At 39.1% G+C, this 24,115-nt stretch overlaps 1 long non-coding RNA gene across 1 annotated transcript; it reads right to left on the reverse strand.

The window, feature by feature from the left end:
- Positions 1 to 13,536: 13,536 nt before the first annotated feature.
- On the reverse strand, positions 13,537 to 21,443 carry LOC102009935. The gene is made up of 3 exons (XR_263511.2): positions 21,354 to 21,443; positions 16,404 to 16,643; positions 13,537 to 13,651 (listed from the first exon to the last, which is right to left on the reverse strand). It is a non-coding gene; the product is annotated as an uncharacterized LOC102009935 (long non-coding RNA).
- Between the last annotated feature and the right edge of the window lie 2,672 nt (positions 21,444 to 24,115).

Raw genomic sequence — 24,115 nt, forward strand, 5'->3', positions numbered from 1 at the left:
GCACAGCTCTTATCCTGTTATTTTTCCTTTTAAAAGTCCTTAAATGAATGTCTTTATGAGTGGAAAGGAGGCCAAACAGCAGGTGCTTCTAACACATCAGTATGCATCCTCATGTATCTGATGTGAAGTCGGTTAGGTTCTGGCCTACAGTACCTTGTCTCTGAAATTTCCTCATATTTAAATTCAGTTTTGCTTTTTGGAAAGCGTACCAAAGAATAAGATTGTGACCTTCTTAGTATGTCCTATCAAAGGCACTTTGTGTCAATGTATTCCATTAATGAAAATGGTAACTTTGATCAGTTGATGGAGGTGGTGTCTGCCAATTTTCTCCACGACAGTGGTACCATATATTTCTGTACATAATAAGTGTCTTATGGGAAAATGAATTGAGAATATTTAAGTATCTTGTTACTTATTGCAACTTTACTGTTAATTTTATCATACCACTCATGATTCTTGCTTGAAATCATTATTATTGTGATGTCTTCTGCAGAGTAATTTCCAGTTTCAATCACTCCTTAATCTATAGATACTAGTTGGAATTTTATAGTAAAGAAAAGGTCTTCCTCTGTTATTTATTTATCTATCCACTTGTTTATTCATTGACTTACTTATATTAGTGCTGGCATGTAGATCCTTACGGTATTCCATGGGTCCTAATCCATTACTCTCCTGATTTATTTTGTTGTTTGTATTCTGAGATTTGAATGACCCTTGCCATCCTCCTCTTCCTTCTTCCTTTCCGCCTCCCTCTCCTTGTCCTCTTTCTCTCTCTGTCTCTCTGTCTCTCTGTCTCTCTCTCAAGCACTTCCTTCCTATGCACGAGCAAGGAATATCTTTCCATTTTCTGAAATCCTCTGATCTCTTTTTTCAGAGTACTGTAATTTTCACTGTATAGATTTTTTTACTTCCTTTGTTAGACTGATTCCTAAGTATTCCATTTTTGCAGGTGCTATTTCAAGCACTTCCATATTTTCAGGCACAAGATATTACCCATTCCTCTTATAATTCCTCTGGCCTAGCTCTAGATTTAGCTTTTGTTCCAGGGAGCTGTGGTTTCCTTTTATTGGAGAGCAGTATTTAGAAGCTGAGGTCTGGGCATTAGGTGGCTTCATTAGTATAGGGGTATTGCAGTACTAGAAAAGGCTAGGCAAGACTGACGAACTGTTCCATATTAAAGAAGGCTAAGGAAACAGAACAAGTAAAGGCAGACTGTTTTTTGAATCGAATCCTGAACCAAATTGAGTTTGTGGGACACTTGGAGAAATTTGAGTAAGTTGTATACATTATATAATCCTCTATATTTTTATCCTTCTGTCTTGATCAACTACAAATAACAGGAGAATACATATTATAATGTTTTGAATATTTTAAAAAAATTTGTCAGTTGAAAAATTGATCAGAGTTGGGGACAAGATAATTCAGGATATAAATGAAAAATACTTAATCTATATTTACCAGTTTGAAAGAAATAATAACTTCTTTAAAAAATCTTTATATGCACTGAAAATCAATCTCCTTTGCATCACATTTACAGTTTCTCTTTTTGTATTGTAGTATATGAAACTACATTAAATATTTTTATGCATAACTTTTCAAACATTTGAAAAGCTCCTTGGAATATACTTCTTGAAGTGACATTGGTTTACTAATATATAGTACAGTTAAAAGCAGTGTGAAATCATTACTAATTATGATATAGACCAGGGTTTGGTTAACAAGAGCCTATGGGCCATGTTGCTGTCCCAGTCATTTACCTCTTAGCCAAGGGTTTTTCTGGCTACCGCTCAAAGCCAGAGCTGAGTAGCTGACGCAGGGACTGTACAGCTCTCAAATCCTGCAATATTTCCTATGTCTTTACAGAAATTTTTGCCAATCCTGATACAAGTTATTAATATTCACGATGACAACCTTTTAGAGTGAAAAGGACAAAATTTATTGCAAATATTTATATATTTATTTAGAATATATGTGTAAATGATATATAGCTTAAAGATCCTATTGATTTATGGACAGAGTTATTTATGGACAGAGAGACTCTGAAAGATTGTTCATCAAGGTGTATAATTATGTATATATTTTTAATATTCTTACATATTTTCCATACATCGAGTTTACTTAAAATGGTTTGTACACATTTTACTTTCACGTTTTTACTTCCAGCAACTTCTCAACCTATTCTATTTAGTCTTCTGCATCTAACATTCTTCTCAGCCTTCCTGAGCTGCTGTTTACTTCTCACTTGCCCTGTAGGTGCTGTCCTTCAGAACATATTTGCCATGGAAAAACCCCACCATTTTTGTATCCTTGAATTTTACCTTTCTTTTCAGCTTTATTACCTTGAAAAATTTGTGCTTTCATCCTGTCACATCAGGTGACCTATTTTCTTTCTAAAGTGGCATTCATCTTTCTGGCTGCCGGAGGGACCCTTCAGTGCTAGGCAAAGCTTTCTTGAAAGGTCAGAGTCATCTTGAGGGGATGGCCACTGGCCTCCTTCCTGGAAAGTGAGAGGTGCTTTGACCTGGCACTTGCATGTTGAACCTTAGCTTTCATTATCGGTGTCTCTGCACCTTTCATCTTGATTTCCAGGGTCTGTCTAGGATTTTTACCCACACTGGCATGTAACTTTCCTTTCTCATCAGACTGTAGGGAACATAGAAATATCTAATATATGCAGACAGTATAAGAAGAGTGAATGGCAAGGACATTATTAAATAGGCTTTTGGGTTATCTATCTTAGGATCTTCTTTGACTCTAGTTTTTTTCCTCATGGATTCTGAATAAAACTCTTAGAAATCCTGTATTTTTTTCCCTTCATCAAAAAAAATGTTTCACGCAAGCACTAGGAACTGGACAATTCTGTTTTCAAAAAGCAATAGGATTCTTTCTTTGCTTCAAAGGCACTTTGGTCACTTTACTTCCTGGCTCTTGGTCTCCTTGAAGCTAGACATCCAATCCTGGTATTCATCAGGAGGGAAAAGTCCTAGAATTTGCTTTGTGACCCGGGATATATAGCGTATAAGTGTCTGTTGCAAAATTCAATGCATAAAGCTGCTACTTTTGGTACAGTCTGGCTCAAGAAGAGATGGGATTTAGTTGCTTGTAATGAGAATTTGATGTGACTGGAAATTGAACAGAAGCATCTTTTTATTGAAGGTATTGAGCCTTACAACAATCATTCAGTGACAGAAGTTACTGTTTTTCACATTACTTTTCAATGACAAAATCTTTCAGAGTCTTATAAGAAAATCCTTATCCTTGTTCAAGCAACAAAAGCTTGTTAACTTTTCCTTTGCAACCACATACATTGAAATGATATAGAGATTTCCCCCTTATAGATCGTAGTTTTTCTCTATGATAATAGTCGCTTTTTCTGTTTCTAAGTCAGAACTCTCCTAGGATTAAACTTAACTTTTCCTTTCCACCCCTGTGGAAATCTTAAGAAAAAAAGGAAAAGAAAGAATCTAGACACAGTACCACAGACTTAAAATATACAAACACTTTGCAAAAAGCTGTTTTTAAAAATTTATATGAAATTTTTCTTACAATGTGCACATAAGTCAACATTTCAGTTTTTATAGATCTGCAGAAGATGAGTATCAAAAAATCTTAGGAGTTATATATTTAATTGACATTAGAAGAGAAACATCTATTTCTTGCTCTGTTCATAAATCAACTTTAGAAACCTGAGCAAGCCTCTTTTTCCACTCATAAAATGGATATCCATTCAGTGAAACAATTTTGTGAATTGATTTCTGCTTTAGAATTGTATTTTCATCTTCCCTCAAATGGATTTTTAATCGGTGTAATGGTTTGTTCTTCCCTAACAGAAAATATATCCAAAAAAATCAGTAAGTGGAGAATTTTATAATTTTTATGGTTTGGTCTTCTGCTGCATCAGATAAAAATATTTTAAGTTCTGATCTCTTGTAAATTTCTGAATAATCCCATCAGTTTTATATAGATATGTTTAGTGTTACATATATATATATATATAATTTTATACACATAGTAACATGTATATGTATTTCCTATTAAATTTAAGTGTTTGAGAACTATTCTTAGGAAAAACAAGTGATATTAAAAGGGTCATTTCAATTTTAACCAACATTAGTCATTATTTTATCAAATATAGGGGACTGATTTTTGAAAAAAAAGTCAATGCTAGAATTTATGAGCTTTCAGGATTGAGAAATACAATAGTCTCCCCGTTTGTGGTGTAACTTTCACTGGTTTTCAAACCTGTAGTTCAACAACATTAAATGGAAAATTGCAGAAATAAACAAATCACGTTTTGAGTAACTTTGTTTTACTATATCATATTCTTTTTACTTGCTCTGTTTCATCATTAATTGCTGTTATTCTCTTGCTGTGCTTAATTTATGATCTGCCTGTGCATATGTGTGGTACTGGCAACTGACTCTAGGGCTTTATACATGCTAAGCAAGTGCTCTTCCACTGAGCTACACCCTCAGCCCCCTAATTTTTAAGTTAAGCTTACCATAGGTATTCCTGTGTAGGAGGAGGCACATGCTATATCTAGGATTTGTTAGTATCTGTGGGTTGAAGCGCATGCTGGGGGCCTTGGAACACATCCCTGCAGATAAGAAAGAGCAGCTGTATTTTAAATTCCAGACTGGGCTGACAGCTTGTGCCCATGTACCTATAGTGCTGCAGAAGGGAGGGAGACAGCAAGGACCCCCCTTCCTGGGGCCACAGTTTGTGTACAAGAGGCACATGGTTGCACTGAGCAGATTTCTCAGAGGACGGTTCCAGGGTTGAGGATGAGGCCTTGCCAAAGTGCTTTCCTTCTGTGATAATCTCAGTAGAAAGGCATTGCTCGGCTAAACCCCACTTTGTGAAAGGAGGAGGAAATATTTGTTTACTGTATTTTTATTTCCTGCTCCTTATCTGTTGTGATGTCATAAGATGCAGTGTGGCTCCCGTGCCACTGGGATGGCTCCAGGCAATGTGAGAGACAGAATAGCATTAACTCTATTTTTGTTACAGACTTTTAAAGTACATAAAGTTCATGTTCATAAGTTAAATATAAACAATAACTCAAAACTTTTTTCAGCACATAAATGGAGGAAGAAGAGCAAGCAATAATGAAGGAAAATTGATAGCTTTCTTTACTATTTTAATGTGCTCCTGACAGAATTTTCAATTTATGCATGAAGAATTTAAAGCACTTAATGCCAGTTCTAAATATATACCATATATCTATATATCTCTACAGTTATAAGTGCCTATGGATATATACCTATCCTGGGTTACAGGCTTGCCTAAAAAGGGATATGATTACAAGTTAAATACCTATAGAATTATAGGTGATACTCTAGAGTTAAAGCATAATACTGATGAGGATTAATGCATATAACTTCACTTTTTGCCAACCCGCTGTCATAAGAAAACAGCAAAATTGGCTTTAAAAAAAAGTCCTTGCTATTTTTAGTGTTGGAATATGATACGATTCCACACATAAAAATGAGAGGCAGATGTCTATTTACCCTAGATTTATTAAATATAAAGTACATGTTAAAAACTAATACAGTATCACGTAATTCTCCACAAGTCACAAGAGTACCAGAAACAAAAGCAGAGCAGATAAATAAATTCTAACAGCACTTCCAGCCTCTGATATCTCCCTTACTCCAACCTTTATGATATCAACTGGCATTTGTTCATCTGCTGGTCTGCATCCTTCATATACCAGTTCACACTCATCATCCTGTTAGTCCATGCTCATCATATCGCTGTGGAATCTTTTAGCACACACGGGCAGTCCACTCCATTTATTTTCAGCAAAGAATGGGAAACATTGTAGCAACTATAGTGCATTAGTTCTTTGGCTAACGAACAATTGTAAATTGGAGCGGTGCATCAATGGGTCATTAGCCACCAAACATTATGAACATTCCCATCTTCCAGTTCTTCTTTTCTCCTGGACACATGGTTGGGCTTTTCAGAGTCCTTGCGATGGGCAGAGCCCTATATGCACTGGTAGCTGGTAGAAGGAAATGATACATGTTGGTTCCAGGCAGAGGTGGTGGTGCTTCTGATACTGAAGCTTCACAGAGATCTCCTTATCCAGGTCCTTAGTTCCTATATAAAGCAGATTCTTTATGATCTCCTAACACCTCCAAAGCTACCGAGAGGAGAAATAAACTTCTCTAATCTACTGAGATTTCCAGGTGATTTGTTAACAGTGATAAAACTTGACCTATCCTCAATATCTATGGATCATAGAATTTCCTCATTATTGGGCTTTGTATTTGGTCATAAGAGTAATAACTGTCTCAGAATAAATCTTATTTTCTTCTTAAGTGTTGTTTTTCATCTTTCTTCTTTTGCTATTCTTCCTGTCAAAGATAGATTGTCAGAGTGTCTTATTTGAGGCAGAATAGTGAAATCTGGGAGATAAAGATGGTATAAGAAATGGGGTACATGAAGACAGCAATATGCAATAGAACAACCATTGGTGAATTCCTACCATCTTGTCTAGTGAAACTCTGTATTATCTCTAATGTTTTATTTAATAATTTTTTTATTCTCTTTAATGGTTTGAACAATCTTCCATTCTTACATCTGGTAATCTGAGCAACATAGTTGAAGATAACAATATGTACTGGAACAACCAGTGTTAATTCCTATCATTTAGTGTTGAAACCCTGTATCCCTTTTAATCTTCATGCTTTGTTTTGTTTATGTCTGTGGACTTGGTGTGTTGCTATTTTTTTTTTTTTTACTACTCTCTTTAAAATGAAAAAAAATGAAGTATAGGACAGACAAAAGCTATGCATGTGTCGTACAAAGCAGATTCAGATGGGTTATCAAGCCACAGCAGGCAAAATGGACAAGTGACCTGAGTATACAGACTCAGTTTGAGTTGGGAGGGCCAAAGTTTTGAGAAAGACTCAGTGGTGTTGGGATTAGAGCCAGTGACTCCTGGAAAGTTTAAGAAGATATGTAAGGTGTAGAATTCAGGATGTAAACCTGGAATGTATGTCTTGGGATTGAAAAGGAAAATAGTATGGTTGACACCCGTCATGCAGGTTGAGTCGCTAGCAAAGAAGTGGATATTTAGATTTGGAAGAGCTGGGAAACAAGGTCAGTCTCATCCCCAGTGCAGCTGTGCTTCAAATGCAGAGAATTGGTATTGGCTTTCTTGCTGAACAGCGTATTTCAAGTCAGAAGTTCCTTCAGGCTGTGGGGGCCTGGCTGGCGCCTAGACAGATCAGTGGGGAGTGAGCCCATGGCAGGCTAAAACCTCTGCAAGATGAGAGAGTAAAGATCATTGTGTTGGGGAAATGCTACTATTTCAGATTTTTGGGGTCTTCGTTCCATCTTAGATGAAAAAGGAGTTATCTCAGTTCAATGCATCTTAGACTGCATTGCAAAAATCTCTTCCTCTTACATCTCAAATCCACTCTACTATTTATCAAATACCTAGAATACACCCCTACAGTTTTGGGGTTAATGCTTACCATACCTATACCTGCATCCTGAGTATATTTGTGGATTCTGCCACTCACCTGTGGGACCACTAGCAAGGTACATGACCTCTCTGGCCTCAGTTTCTTCTTTGTAGAGGTTGTGTGTCTCTGTACTGGTAGTTAGTGTGCGTGCGTGCGTGCCTGAGTGTGTGTGTGTGGCCTCATGTACATCCAGGCCTTTGTCTCTCCGGTTCTCTGAAGTAATTCTTCCTAGCGAGTGTGACTTTCACAAAAGTTCCATTGCTGGGAACTAAAGGGGCTTTTATACATTGCTCTTGTTCTCTTATCCATATTTATCTTCACAGATGAATCTAAATTCAGATCCAACTTTTATCTATTCATTCATTTCTCCTCTCTGCAATTCTGTCTCAAAATTTCCTGTCAGCAGCTGAGCCTGGAAAGCTGCCAGGCTTCTTCCAGCTCTGTTAGCAGTCATGAGCACTCAGAAGATGCTCTCCCTGGCCCTGCACACCTCTCCAGGAAGCCTCTTTGAACGTGCCTCTCAGGCTGAGCACCTGACTTGGGGTGTGTTGTTGGAGGTTGGGCCCTCAGGTGAAAGGAGTTGGCCCTCTCAGGTGAAAACCTGACTTGGGGTGTGTTGTTGGAGGTTGGGCCCTGGGCCCTGGTGGTCACAGCAAGGCAGTTCCAGGGAGCGCCTTCAGTGCTAGATCAGTTTTGATGCATCAAAGAAAGAGAACAAAGAGCTTCCTTTGGCCCTCTGTCTTCTATTCTTTTGCTTGAATATCTGAGGAGACAGTGCAGTTTTCCCAGGTATCAGCTTAGGTGATAAAAACTGCAATTGATACTTTCCCCTGCAATTTGTGCACCTCTTCTGGGTCCTTATCCCTCTTACTGAAACTGCTAAACTTGTCTTTCTGACTCTAAGCGGAAATAAAACGGCCTTAGGTGATATAAAACATTTTTTTCCAAGTAACACATCAGCAGGAAATCTCCACATGCATGTCTTGCCCTCTTTGCCAAGATAGCTTATCTTAGAATGAACTGAGGTCTTTTATTCCCATGAGTCAGCTCTCAAGTGACCCTGTTTTGGTCACTGACCCTGACTTTCTTCCCAGTCTCCAAGTTTTAGATTCTTCTTTTATGCTTCTTCTCCCTTATCCCTCAAACCCACTCAGAGATTGTGTTCCTTCACTTTCCCCCTCACTGTCTTGAATAACTGCCTTTCTTCTATCTAAGTTACTCTTTTCCTTATCCTTATTCTCCTTTACAAATTAATTACTTTTCTCCACTTAAATATATCTTGAAGCCCTGTCTGAAGTCAGCGGCTGGCTTAACAGTGACCTGCCTGTTATTCAGTGGTGACATGGTGGTGCCCCCACGCCACAATTTGTTCCAGTTGGGAAGATTGTACTTGGGCTAGAGAAATTTCTTGGTCTTGCTGATGTGGAAATATAAGTCTCAAGTGGGTCATGCTCAGAAATTACACATGTTGCCATGCTAAATTTTTGGATCAAGTGCTCCTCTAGCTGGTTAAAAGCCTGAGCTTTGATTATTGTTTTGCTTCTTAGTTTGCAAGATAATGAAGTTCTAGGCCTCAGTTGTTTTACCTGTTAATTAAGCAGATTGAATTGACCCCATCCTACAGTCTTCCCTCTATATCTTCCCTGGTTACCCATAACTAAGAACTCTCCTTTATCACTGAGTAAGTTGCACACACACAGAGACTGGACATACATACTTACTGCTAGTGGGTAGAAACGTAGGAATGATTTTTAAATTGTTTTTTAGTCAGCCTCAAGGTACTTACCCAGTTAAAGTTGGCCTTGGAGTCTATGTCAATCAACTGTAAAATGCTCATTTATCACTTTGTAGTGTCTAATAAATATAAGAGATAGACTTCATAGTAATCAAATCTTATAGATTCTCCCTCTGTAGCATCCTTCAAGGTTGCTCCACATCTCCAGCCCCATGGCTGCCATCTTTACAAATGTGCTTACAGTCTCTCATCTGGGCTGCTGAGCTGGCTTTCTGAATATTATTTCTTTGCCACAGCTTTGTCCTTCTCCCACTTCTCCTTCACAGTGTTTCAGAGTCTCCTGCAGAGGTCCAGTAACCTGTGCTATGGTGGTGTAAGGAACAGCTGCAGAGGGAGCCCCCACCTGACGTCCTAACCTATCTCGTTTGACTTGGTATGGTTGGTAACCATCCTGTTGCCGAATATTTGCATTCTTAGTGGCTTTTAATTTAAGGGGGTAGCTTTGGCTTTCTGATGATGCTCAGTGGCAGGCAAAGACATGGTATATTCAAGGCAAGACTTTCAAACTCTTTTTGAGTGTGATCTTTGATGTCAAATATGCTTTTCATTATGATGTAGTACACATACAAATGAGGACAGAGTTGTAACAAATAACATTCTTATGTATTTCTCCTCTCTCATTTCATTAAAATAAAATTCTTATTTGACCAAAAACATTGTTTTATACCTCACTTAAATGCTTACAAACTGCTTTAAGATTCAGGGTGGGTGTAGTCCAGAGTGTGGCGCCTAGTTTAATATCAGGTGAAACTGAAAAAGAAAGGAAAAACAAGTCCCACAGTATCTTGTTCCCTGGTTAAACTTGTTTATCAGAAGCCTCAAAGCCATAAAAGCATTTAAATAGGAATAGGGGCAAGTTTGCATTAATTCAGTAGTGAATTAAAAAATCAAAAATGGATAAAAGGGACAAGTTAGAGAGGATTTTTTCTATTCTAGGTCTGGGATGACATTCATTAGATTAGGTGGTTTGTGAAGAAAATGGAAAAGTAGGCAACTTGAAGCTATTTATTAGACAGAATTATAGGATTTAGTGGATGTGAAGTAGAAGATAGTGGAAGAGATCAAGGTGCTGCTGCAGTTATAGTCAGTGGAAGTAGATATAAGGGACAAGTTAGAGAGGTTTCTTTAATGGTACCCCATGCCTTGAGAAGGCAAGGTTGAAGACAGTCTAAGGAGGATATGTCTTGGTATGGTGTTCCCCAGACACAAGATACGTTGAAGTGCAAGTGATTTATTTGGGAACTATTCCCAGGAAACATCAATGTCCTTGGGAGGCCAAGAAATGAAGACCAGCAGTAAAAGTTACATTATCAAGGAATTTTGTCATACTGTGTTGTACCAGAGCTTATGCCTATAGTAGCCAGCATGGAACATGTGCCTCAGGTTATCTCATCTAAAGAGTGTGAGGGTATTTGTCCTACCATTTCCCCTTGTCTATCATTATCAGACCAGCAGACATCAGTTCTCCAATTCTTTGGATTGCCATGGGGTAAGTACAGTGGCCTCCAGTGGTCAGAGAAAACATTCAGACAAAGGAATAAATACTAGCAGTGAGAAATTAGGAGCATGTGGTGAAACAATAATTACAAGAGGATAGGGATAGGGCACAGACAGTATTATAGCTTATGTCTAGATGTCCCTTCAAAGCCTCATGTGATCATAGACAGGGCTTTGGGAAAGTGAGTGTGACATATTAAATCTTTGTGATATACTGGATCATAAGTGTGATATACTGAATCTTTGGTCTGTGATTCTGGATTAGTCCACTGATTTGTTTAGATAGTTCTGAGTATGAATGAGATTAAGGTTAGTAGACTAATTAATCTGGCAGAAGAAATTTCAAGACATTTTAATGTTGAGGTAGTGGCATGGATACACTTGAGGACTTTTAGCCAGCTGTACCTTAAGAATCTAGGGCAAATAGCTCAGCAGAATGAATTAAAAAACTTTGAGTTGGGCCAGAAAGAAGGTCTGGTAAAGTTGCAGTCTTCAAAGATGGAGTAGAGGAGATCTTCACAGAAAAGATTCTTGTCAAAAAGTCAAGCACTTTAGATTTGGACACCAGAAAAAATGAGCTGAGGGCCTTACAAGAACCAGCAGGACTCCACCCTTTGCAGCCTTAAAATTACAAAGGTGAAAGACTTTGCTCAAGAAGAGAGCCTCAGAGTACCATGTTTCAGAATGAGAGTGGCCTCTGGAATTTGTTTCTTGGGTTTCAGTTCATAACACTAAGAAATGCAGATCCTCAAGCCCTACAGCCAAGAGCAAAGGAAACCTGGCTACTATTCCAGCTGGTGGCAGACCATCGTCCACACGATGTCGATTTTAGATTCATGAAGAATGCAACAGCTGTGGGGTTGGGAAAGCTTATATCCAGATTTACGAAGAAGACCTGGGAGGCTACTCGGTGTACTCCCAACAGGAAGCACTGGAAGTGCTATAGGGGCAGAGCCACCCAAGCTCTCTGGAGTTCACATTGTGCCACAGTGCCTTAGATGGTGGACATGGAAGTATAGGACTTAATGTTTGCCCTGCTGGATTGTGGAATTGTTTTGGATGCATTCCCTGCTATCCCCTTTTTGAACCTTTTAGAATGGGAATATTTATGTTGTGTTATTGTGGGGTTTGCAGTTTATAACTTTCTTTTCATTTGTTCAGGGGCTCTCAGCTAAGAGTTCACCTTAAATCACAGAGGAAAATTTAGATCTAGACTTTATAGCATGCTGAAACTTTTGGGACTTTGGAAACTCTTAGAAATGGGTTAAATGTGCTTTGCAAATGAGTCTTTTGGGAACCAGGGGCATATATTATGGCTTATGCAATATCTACATGTTACCCCAAAACCTCGTGCACTCAGAGGTGGGCATTTTGGGAGGTGATGGGATCACGGGCGTGACACTGGATTAGTCCACTCATTGGTTTAGCATAGTTCTGGATGTGGGTGATAGACTTACTGAAGAGGAAAGGCCCACCCTGCATGAGTGTGGCACCAACCAATAGGCTTGTAACCTCGATGGAATAAAAAAGGAAAGAAAAAGAAGTCTCACTTCTTCTTGACTGCGGGATGAGGAAGGTTTACACCCAGACTTCAAAAGAAAACTCAGGAGTCAACCAGTGTGCTCCTGAAAGGGAAGCGTGTGATGCTGTGACTGTGAAGCTGAAGGTGGAGTGGAGGCTCTGGAAGGCTGGAGAAGCCAGGAATGTGGACCATCTGAGAAAGCTGCAAGGAGCCAGCCAAACGGGCCTGAAGTGTTTCTCCTCTGCCACGCCCACTAGCCATCCCCTCCTGCCTTGGAGCCAGCAAACTATGGACTGAAACCTCTACCAACCGTGAGCTAAAATAAATCTTCCACTGGTGAGTGTTGGACATTTTGTCCCAGCATCAAGAAAGTAACTAAGACAGACAGCAACTTCTGCTAGAGTGTACTTTGTGGAGGTTGAAGATGAAGGTAGAAACCTTGATCTTATTTTTTAGATTTATTGCATTTGCTCTAGCTTTACAGACACAAAAATAGAGATGTCAGGTTGAATATAAAATGGATGAGAGGAGTTTTCTGAGTAAAGGTGATTATGAAACAGTGATTGCTATTATCTATTGGAAGAAACTACAGAGAGAAAACAGGAGGGCTTCTGACTCAGCCCTGAGGAACCCCAGCTTTCAGTGGACAAATAAGAGAAAATGGTTCTGGAAAGAAAACTGAGGAAGTCAAGGAAAACAGGACACAAACCAAGAATCCAAGCCTCTCTGAATATCAGAGCACTATAATGAGATTATTCTTGGGAAGGTCAGTTCTTTAGCATCCAGGATTGCTTCAGAGACTGACATGTCATTGCATCTTGCACCACGGGGAAATCTACTTTGGTGGTGTGGTGGAAGTAGGAAGTAGAGAAAACAGATAGTGTGTGGCTTCAAGTGTGTGCTGTACAGGAGGAGAACCTGTGTTCAAATGCCTATCCAAAGCTGTATGACCCTGGGTAAATAACTTGCCCTCTCCGGTTTTAGTTTCCTCTTCTCAAAAATAGAAATAACAATCATTCTTACCTCATAGAATTGCCATGATACTAAAAGTTGAAGTGATGAAATATTTAATACAGTTCCTGGAAGATGGCAAACTTTGTAATGGTAGTTATTGATAACTTTATTTTTTAGATTCTGTTATTTCTCCAAGAGTCGCCTCCTTTTCTATATTTTTTTCTAGTCCTTGCTATTGCATATTGGAAGAATATCCCTAGTTTTTGGTGCCATGTGACACTTACCAAAGATGTAAAAGCGAGCCCGGTCACCACTCTGCCCTTGTCGGAGACTGTGGTGAGACAGAGTAAGGTTCCAGAAAGTGACTTCTTTTTTTCTGCCAAAGAACTCCAGGTTTCAAAAATTCTGTGCATGAGATGAGTTTATTGAATAAATTTAAACGTCCTGTATTGTTTGTTATTTCATGAGGGGCTCCAGCCTTGCTGTTTTAATTGTGGATCCCAGACCAGTAACCTCAGCGTCATCAGGGAGTGTGTTAGAAATAAAGAAACTTAGGTTCTACCCCAGACCAACAAATGAAAGTCTGTATATTAGCATGCATTCATGCACTTCAGAATTTAAGAAATGCTACTCTTGAAAGGTGTATACTTGGTTTCCTGCCACAAGGATTCAATCTTGAATAACTTCCTCATCCAGATTCTATAAGAGTGATTAGATAATGTTTTCTGTCAGTTTCTTGTGATTCTGTGGTAGAAATTACATGACCTACCTGCTTGATGCTGAGTCAATTGCTATATCTCTGAAAAAGGCACCTCGCAGGGTGGCAGATATTTGCTCCTGGTTCATAACCTGGAAGCAAGTTACTCAAGATGGAACTGTCTATCACACAAGAGTTCAAATGAACCAGAGCAGAATTTAAAATAAAGCACAAATTTCACTAACAATACCTTGTACTAAGAAGTTTTCCATTGTGGGCACACAATACCCCACACCTGCCATTTGAAGGAAGAGAGGGTGAATTTGTCTTATAGTTCCACAGGGTTCAGTCCAGTGCTGGACAGCTTCCAAGAGGACCATCATGGCAGGAGAGCATGGTGGAGCAGAGCCATTCAGTACCTGGCACCTGAGGAGAGCAGGGGAACAGCCCCAGAGAGGAGGGGGCCAGGGACCCAGCAAACACTCCCCGAGGTGTTCTTTTCTCACCCTTGGTGTTTCTCCAGGCAGTCAAGTTGATAACCCAGCTTAACTGTCACATATCCCTTCCCCCTTCAGTAGGTAAAACTGGCACTGTCATCTGTCTGTACCCTAGAGCAGTCCTATGTCCTCTTGAGATTTAACTTGTAAAATCTTGTATATGTAACTGGCATTCTCCTGGCTTCCTGTCACTCTGAACTTCTGCTTGACTGGGTTGGTTTTGTGCATGAATCACCTTGCCAAAGCTAGCATGCTGCTGCAGATCCGCTGTGTAACAGAAATGCTCACAGTAGACCTTTGCATGTTGGAGAAGTTATACTAGGAGAGGGGAAAGATGTACATCACAGAACTGTGATAGTAGAATCCTTGCCTTAAACCCCTGGGGCAGTTTTACAACTTGGAATCCAGTTTCCTTCCTTGTCTGCCCTGCTTTCTTTTTCACTTTTGAGTAAGCTCAGAAAAAAAATCACAACAGGAGAAAGACCTCACTGGTTCTTTCCACTTTCCAATGCACTGTGATTTTTCATGTAGGTTCCATTCGTCAACTCAGACTCTGCTAAAGCTTTGAAAAGCCTGCTTTCTGTTCTGTGTAACTAGAAGAGGAATAAACTCCCTCCGAAACACATGGACTGAGCGAGGGGGAGAGGCACCTTGTCCAAGGAAATCGGATGGTGTTGCCAAAGAAAGGACGTGTGCTTGCTGGGCAGCCCTAAAGCAGCACATGTCCGGTTCATAAAATAACAAATGTTACTTCTTCTGAGCAGAGTGGCCATTGCTTTTCTTTGTTTCTGTGAGTCTATCTCATTCCTTGATTAGAACACTTGCTCGTTTAGATTATTGCTGCCTAATATGTGTCATATACCTAATATATGCCAAACATATTACTCAGTGACTTCCACAGATTAAGTCCTTCACATCTATAATGACAGTTGCACCATTAGTATTAGTGTTGCCATTTCATACCTGAAGAGGCTGGAAGTATAGAATTTCCCTGATAGTGACCCAGCCAGGTAAGTGCCTTATAATTTGTTTTCATCTCTGTTCCCTCAACTGGACTACAGACTTTTGTAAAAGCAAGAACCACATCGTCTTCCCTTGTGGCTTTGAAGTGCTTAGTCCTCTGGTTTGTTGTAGGGCATTAATAATTATATGAATTGAATGAATGTACACTTCAAAGCACAAGGGATGACAGAAAAGCCCGCTTTCCTGGAAGTAAAATAAAAAATTCATATATATTTGTCATGATAGGAGAAAGGGAGCCAAACTTGAAAAGAATTTCTATTCTGAGTAAATTTCTTTTTATTTCAGAGAAGTTAAACTGTCCTATGTCAAAGAGATTACAGTGAAGAACAAGGTATGGCTGCCCTCTCAAGCCATTCCCTCACCAAGATTGCTAACATCCTGGTTTGCTCATTTTGAGTTCACAGACCTTAATTATGTAGCACACAGCATGAATCATCCTGTCTGTTCCTACAGAGAATACCAATTTGTCTTCCAGACTGTGCAGCCTTCTGGCACTACAGGAAAGTGTAAGGAAAAAGCGTAATGGAATCTCTTCTGCCCACAAGCCGGGGAGCGTTTTCCTCTGAGATGACAATAACCTGACCCATGAACACCACTTGGAACACCCGGTTCTAAGAGGGAGACCTAAGCTATTTAGTGAACAGAATTTGTTTTAGGACTCAGTCCTAGTAGATCCGGAGATGGGAGGAGTGGAAGAAGTTTTAATCAGAGGCAGCAAACTTGGCATTGCTTCATCCTGCACAGGCCATTTACCTGCGGGATCATCATTTTAAACAAAAGGGCAATTCTTTCTGAAAGGGAAATCTCACCCTCCTGTAGGACAGACAGGCTCATATGCAGCTGGTTTTATTTTCCACTTCCTCCTCTTCCTAGTCCCAGGGCCTGGGACTTATCTGTTTATTGACATGGAAACCAAAACACGGAGTAACACCGCACCTACCTGGAATTTAATTGTTCTGAAGCCTTGGAGAGCTCTGGGATGAAGTCTGGAGGAGCTGTTCAGCAGGAAGCAGGCAGTGAGACTGCTGGACTGCCAAGGCCTCCCCCTCCTCCTGAAGCTGTGTCCCTCCATGAGAGGCCCTCCCCGCAGCTGCTCACACAGATCCCCACGAGACCTGTCATCGCCATCCAAGAAGTGAGATCTTTCCCAAATCAGGTTCAAAATAGGATGGCTGAGGGGCTATGAAAAAAAAAAGCATGAGCAGACACTCTTCCCCCACTTGGCTTCCACTGCGTTTATTTTCAAAACGTAATCACCCTGGAATGGATTGGAGGAAGGCACAGACACCTGAGTCACCCGAATTCACCTACACCACCTCCCATGACTTGTTCCTTCCAGGACCTGCTGCTCCTGGGTGTTTTGGTCCTGGCACCCCGCCTCATACTGATTTGTGCCTTCAGCTCCAACATCTGATTTGAGTGCTGGACTGGGCTCTGGGTTGGATTCCTCTGTAGACTGTTTTTTGTTAGCACATGTTTGCCGTACATGAAGTTTTCATTCACCTTAGGGAGTATGTGCATGTACGGAACACAACTTGAACCTTTCTTAATCTCCTTTCCTTCGCCACCCAGTTCCCTCCATCTCTAAATCTCCCTTCCGCATTCTCCCTGTGGCTTTCAGTGTTAGTTCATGTTAAGACGTACAATGCTTACGTTGATGGTGGGTGTTTGGCACATATGCATGACATTTCTTAAAACTTTTTACCTCTTCCTTTCTCTACCTCTCCCTTGTCTCCTGTTTCCTTCTATCCATCCTTTCCTTTGCGTTTTATTTGTACTTTGCCTTACTCAAATAAGAGATACCATATGGTACTTTGGCTGGTGTGTCTGATTTACTTCACGATTCCTAGTCTAAATGTCACCTGGGCAGCCCTCACCTTCTGATAAATTGGGGTCCCACCCCTCATCCATGCCAGACCTGCTCAGCTCTTCCTCTGAATTCACACTTACACTGGAGAAGGAGATTTTGTCACCAACAATAGCAAAGAGGAGAACACAAAACAGAACCAAGGAGGAGAGAGGAAAACTATAAAAGGCTGAACCAGTGACAAGTGCAGACTGTGGTGTTATGCACTGAGGGTTCACTGAAAGGACCCTCGTTACAAAGTTGGAGACTTGGATGCGTCACTGTGTGTGCCCCTTAATTAAGTCACCTTGCTCCTGTCTTGACATTAGTGTCCTTATCTGTAATTGAGAAGGTTGGATAAGTGCTCAAGTCTTGTTTAATTTGACATTCTGTAATTTTAAGGGCAGTAGAGAGTATACATTTCTGAGGTCCTCGGAGACATAAGTTTATTGCAGCAGAGTGTAATAATTAATATTCACAATGATGACTTTGGCTCATCATGGAAAATTACATTATGCCCAATGTGCTTTTAGGGAAGACCTCATAAAGTTTAATACATTTCAGAGTGATTTTCTGTCAGAATGTTAAATGCATGTGTGTATCTATGTCTTTCTATCTCTCCATATTTATTGATATAAACACACACATGCGCATGCAGGGCCCGGTGTGTAGTAAGGCAATCTTTTTGTTGTTCTGAAAATATGTCCTCTTGAATGATTTACATTTCAAGGATTCTGCAGTGAAGCTTTAGCATATTTATAAAGCATTTGATCAAACTGACTGCTTCATTTGAAGGTGTTTATCAATACTAGAAAAATGCCTCCGGTTAAATACTATAGATAGGCTGTGATGGAGGCAGTTAAGTTTGATTTTTCCACCAGTATATGTTGTGCATCTTAATATTTTATCATCCTGTCACTTTTTTTATAAGACATGACCACTTGCATTAACTTTTCCTTCTAATTTATATGGATCTTCTCATTTATATTTTAGGAAGTAGACTTTTTCTTTGATGATCTGTTTGTTTCTCTGGTTTTGATATTCTTTGAAATCCTTTGGCTATCATTCTGTCACTGACAGGAAAGCGTACGACACTAAGTCTCCCTTGTGATTCTCACGCATGTGCCTTCAGGCTCATGACTCAGGGTTCGCCCATGGTGCGCACACTGCTCTGCTGGGACTGGTTCCGCAGCTTGTGACTTCCACGGTTTAAGCGTTCCGAGGGATATCTTTGCTGCCGCTGGAGAGAAGTTTGGAGTACTGTTGACTTTTCACAGCTGTTCTTTGGACTTCTCTCCAGCCTGACCACTGATCAGGGTCACAGCCTGTTTAACCCCTCAAGTATGGTGTGTACTATAACAACTCTTGGCTTTTAACTTTTCCAAGGACAGGAAAGACACATTTCTTTCCATCTTTAAGATTTTGGGCTCTCACATACATGTGGTAGGCTGGGTGTGGTGGTGCATTCCTGTTATCCCAGCACTCAGGGAGGCTGAGGCAGGAGGTTCGGGCTATGCTGCAAAGTGAGTTCGAGGCCATCCTGAACTACTGAGTGAAACTTGGTCTCAAACAAGCAAAAAAAAAAAAAAAAAAAAGGTGGAGCACTGCTACCTGAAAATGATGAAGTCAATAATTACTTACTATGAATTCTCATAATATTTTCATCTCAAGGAAAGATGAGATGTAACATAGCAGACTGGTATTCCACTTTGTTCACCCCGGAAAGGAGCTGAGGCAGTTTTTTTTCAATGTAAATTATTAGAGATGAGTATTTTCCTCAGGAAATGTAAGGCAGTGTTCTTTTCTGCCAGCCAGCTTTGAACCTCATTCAGTACACTGTGCCTTCAGCCAAGTCACTTCACCTTCATGGTCTTTAGTTTTCCTGAGATATAAAATGGGATACAAACTCAATGACCTCTGATGGCCCATTTGGCTTTTTCACCGTGTGATTTGCTAGTACTCCACGGGAGGAAGGACATTTCTCTTTTGCCAAATGTTGCTAATTGGGTTGCAGAAAATTAGTGCAGAGTTTTGGAAGCAGTTACAAGTATTTGATATTTAATTCTTGCCCAGGCCATCCGGCGAGCACTTGGGAGTTCAGATGCTGAAGCATTCTTCGGTATGTCTCAAAGATCCCCAGGGTGAGAGGAAAGGGCCAGGGCATACCCGCTATTTAGTCAGATGATTAATTATTAAAAAGAATTTAGTGTGAATTCTCAAGGACCTTGGAGACTCCAGGAATATGGCTTGCAAACAAAAAGTACTGATTAGGGTAAGCTTTCTGGATTTGCAGAATGTAAATCTCTAGCCTTTTGAGAGGTTATCTCCCATCCTGGTTGCCTTGGGAAAGTGCAAAAAAAGCACTGGAATCAGGAGTAGTGAAATAAAAAATATATGTATTACTGCAGAATGGGAAATACATAGATATAAAAGTATGATTCAGAAGAATCTTAGCTTAAATGTGCAACACATTAAGTTAACTGAACTAAACAAAATGGTTATAATATGATCTTCCTTTTTAAAAAGAGCTTATAATACTACCAGTGTTTACATGTGGGTGGTAAAATTATAGGTAGTCTCTATATTCCTTATAGTTTCCTTTATTTTCTTAATATTACTCAAAAGGCATTTATTGCTTTTATAAACTGTAAGGTTAATTTTAGTAGAAATTCACCCTCCCCTTTGATTATGTATTGTGTATTCTCAAGGGTATATTTTGTCTAGGTTGTATTATTGTTGAATGATTTAGCTTTTAAAAAATGTAAGTCAACAAAGGATAGTAAGACTCTAGGATATTATTTGAGGATTATATATTTATAGTCAGCAATATTACTAAGCAGTTCTTAAGCACTTCCATTTTCACTATCCAGTTTGACTATTAGAACATCTTAAGGTGCCCATGGTATTTCAATTCTTACACATGGCATTGCAGTACGGAGGATCTGGGCTCTGACTCACGATCCTCACTGTTCTGTCTAATGCTCCTAGGCTCCCAGTGTGGGACATCGAGTGTGTTCGGAAGTACTCTGCCAATGGTATTTCAGTGTTTAAAAGAATTTTTAGATAAAATAAAAGAAACTGATTCAGGGATAGATGTCTTAAATTTTTTCTCAAACATGCATTCCCAGCTATTTGAACTGAAAACCATTTGGTATATCTGTATTAGATCTGCTGTTTCTTGTTCCTTATATAGAAAAGATAAAGTGATATGTGCAAATTAAAAGTAAAAGGAGTCCTCTGAATACTGTGGGATGGATAGGTAATTGTCCACATATGAGCTGTCTTTTTGGATCAGAGTAGGAGATCTGTGATGGACTTAATAGTCCCACTTGCCTATATTTTTCTTTGGTTGTAATAAGTATTGGCTAAGGTTCTATGTCTGGATTCATCTCTGTCACTTAGTAAGTTGCTCAGCTGAATGAGTCACCACTTTCTCTATGCCTCTGTTACCTTCATTTTACTATGGAGATCATAGCATTGCTGACCTCAGGGAACTGTTGAGAGCATTATACATGTTCTTACTACAAAATTCCCAGGGTAGTGTTATGCACAAAATGAGTACATAGCACATATTAGATATTTTTATTTCTAAGTATAAAACTGCTGCACAGTTAAATTAATATAGGCATTGTTTTCCTTGATAGGTGTTTTTTGTAATGCTCCACACCCATTTTTCTTTTGATATCAATGAAGGTAAACTTAAATAAATCATTTATTCATGTTTTTCCCTACACACCTATAATCAGAGTCTTTCAGATTCAAATTTTAGATTTTTATAGATAACAGAAATCACTGATCAAGTGCAGGCTTTAGAGTGTAACCATAAAAATCCACATGTTTTAGTGTCTAGCATTCATGTAAAGTAAATTCAGTAAGAGAAGCTTTTCCTCCACCAAGTCATTACACTGGGGTAACAGAAAGTCTTGAGATCACTGTTTACGCCAATACAGTCTCAATTCTTAAAACAGGTTGTCCAACCAATGTATTAGTTAAGGCGCAACCTTCATTCAATTCTCTCTGGCTGGCGTGGTTTTGGTCATTCACCTGTGTGCAGGCAATTGTGTATTGTCAGCCTCATCTCTCTTCACTCTGGACTGTCCCTTCCTCCTTCTTCTCTGGAGCTGTAAATTTCAGCCCTGCCAGGGCTGCAAAAGGGCAGTAGGAAAGGAACATAAACTATGACATTGTTTCTTGAGTGGTAACATCATAATCTGGTTTACTCTTCAGTTTTTCCTCCCTGGATGCCTCTATATCTTTTGAAGGTCTTCTTGGATGGCGAATCTCATAATCTTGGAAAATCATTCATTCCATTCATCTGGCTGTAGCCACCTGCTCAGCTTGAGGTGGGCCCCGCCCCAGCTCTCCTTCCAATCTCCTTTCCCCTCTACTTTTTCTATGGGGCAGGAGACAAAGTACTGTTAAGCTAGCTTGCTCTTCCATGGATTCCCAGATCTGATGTGCTGAACACACTCAGAAATGCGTTCCGATGACATTTCAGAGCCGGACTAGTTCTAAATCAGCAGTGCCATCTCTGGTTCTGCTGACAAAACAGTCCAACCTTCTCTCACTCTGTATGGGTTACATTATATTCCTATTTCAGTTGTCGAGTTCAACTGTCTCCAAAGGACGCACACAACTTTCTCTTCATACACATCCCCTGCTCCTGCTGTTTATACCTTCATATAGAGTGAAAATACAACAGCCACATACTAGCTTCGTGATCTGTCCCAAGGCTTCCTCCTTGGTAGATCCTCTTGCCTGGCTTTGATGTCTATTATCTTTAGCACCTTTGGCACCTCAAATGAAACATCTGATTTAAAAATCCACTTGTAAGGAAAAGCTAGGGCTTTTTTTTATTTTAAAGATAAAAATGAAAACGTATTAACACACACACATGCATTTAGAAAATAACACAGAAACAACAAAGCAATACATAATTTCAGGGCTTTGCATAGCACTTAAAACATTTCAGAAACATTTCAGTGATTGTATACAACATATAATCAATGGAGATTCCAAGTGACATATAACCTAAGGCCATGCAAAATTTTATAAAATTTAAACTTTGAGTAATAGTTGATGATTATTTAAAGAGGAATAAATGCCATGCAATGAAGGAGCACAAACATTAGTCAGTATCTTCATGGAGATGTTGCTTTAAATGCTGACTCTACAACAGAATCCTAAAATTAAGAGAAAAAAGGACACTTATTTTACAGTGAAGTAAAATGACCATTTAGTTACATGGTTTGAAGTTTCTCTAATGGATTTAGCTCCATCAGAAAGAGAAATTCCATTTCATTTTCTGCCTATCACACACAAACTTAGTAGATTATAATGCTAATGGGGAATTAGTTGTGTGACAGTGGGAATGAGTTTGCATAAAATTCATTTACTTGAAAATAGAAGTCATCATATTTACCAAATTTTCATTTAGCTAAGAAGTGGCGCAGTAACAGCAAAGTTAAACCATAGTTAGAACAAAATGCACTCCTAAACTTAATTGGACAGAACATTTGTTTGGTGATTAAAATTCAAAGTTTGAAAATGTGAATAGTAATGTAACACTTTCTCTAGGGATTGATACATTTAAATGTAAGAATAGTATGCTACTTGTAAGTATAAACAAGATACAATTTAAGTCATGCACATTTATCAATACTTTGAGAAATGGGCTTCCAAAGGGTATTCATGTAATTTTTAGACATGAGAATTATAATAGTTCCAGAGACTTTGTTCACCATTGATGAGAAAAATACCTTTGCAGCATGTAAATATGCATTTTTTCCTTCCTCTGAACAATCTGGTAACTTTTTAAAATTATACAGTCAAACCAATTGATGCTTATTTTGAACAAAGAAAATTTATGGTGTTTACAGTGTGCAACAGATTACTTCTTTTAGTGAATTTTTATTGGTAAGTATAGTGTCCTATTTAATCTTGCTTGGCATGTGTATTAGAATACAATAATCTGGTTATTATTGATTTGACAAAATGGCTTTATGTTTTACAGCATTCCCAGTTTGAGAGGGAAATGAGATTCCTTTGAAATTGGCTTTTCAAATAAATAAGTATCAGTGAGCTGCAACTCAGGAAGCCAATATTAATTTGTAGCCCAAGAAGGAAAAAGTACTTTGCAACCTTTAATTTTAAATATTTGAGTTACTATCCTAGATTAAGTTTCAGATACTACCCTAGACAATTGCTTCATGTCTCTTAATTAAAGTGAAGAAGGATTACTTAAAGATTAGCAGAATTTTAAATTTTATATCAGACATGAGAGTCAAAAAATTGACTAGTTTCTCATTGACAATTTTCATATGTAAAAAATGAGATGATTTATTTCCTTTCTGGTGAAGGTTGCCACATTATCTTATAAGAGGGAAAATTTTTGTTTTGAATATCCAATCAGTCAGCGTCTAAGTGGGAAATAGAAATCACATGTTAATTTGAACAGAGAGAGTTCAGTGTAAGAGTTTTCAACTATAAGAGGAAAGTGGAATGAAAAGAGGGTTCTGGTTAATGTAAAAATAGTAGGTAGAAGGCACAATCAAAGCCTCTACGTGTAAAAGAGAGTATCCAAGCACAGTTTTTCTCAATCCTTTATCCAGGCCTGAGATCTAGACCTTACTGGGAGAGAGGAAGTCATGGTTACAGATGGCAGAGAAGTTGTTCTGGTGCCTTTCACAGAACTTGCTGGGGATATATTCTTACAATCTGCAGTAAAGCCACCATCTTGGATTCTTGGGGAAATCGTTGGCGGAAAGGTATAGTCTCTGAAGAATTCTATTCCCAAACCACCTGAT

This window comes from Chinchilla lanigera, unplaced genomic scaffold, assembly GCF_000276665.1.
Source record: "Chinchilla lanigera isolate Chin_1 unplaced genomic scaffold, ChiLan1.0 scaffold00070, whole genome shotgun sequence".
NCBI lineage: Eukaryota > Metazoa > Chordata > Mammalia > Rodentia > Chinchillidae > Chinchilla > Chinchilla lanigera.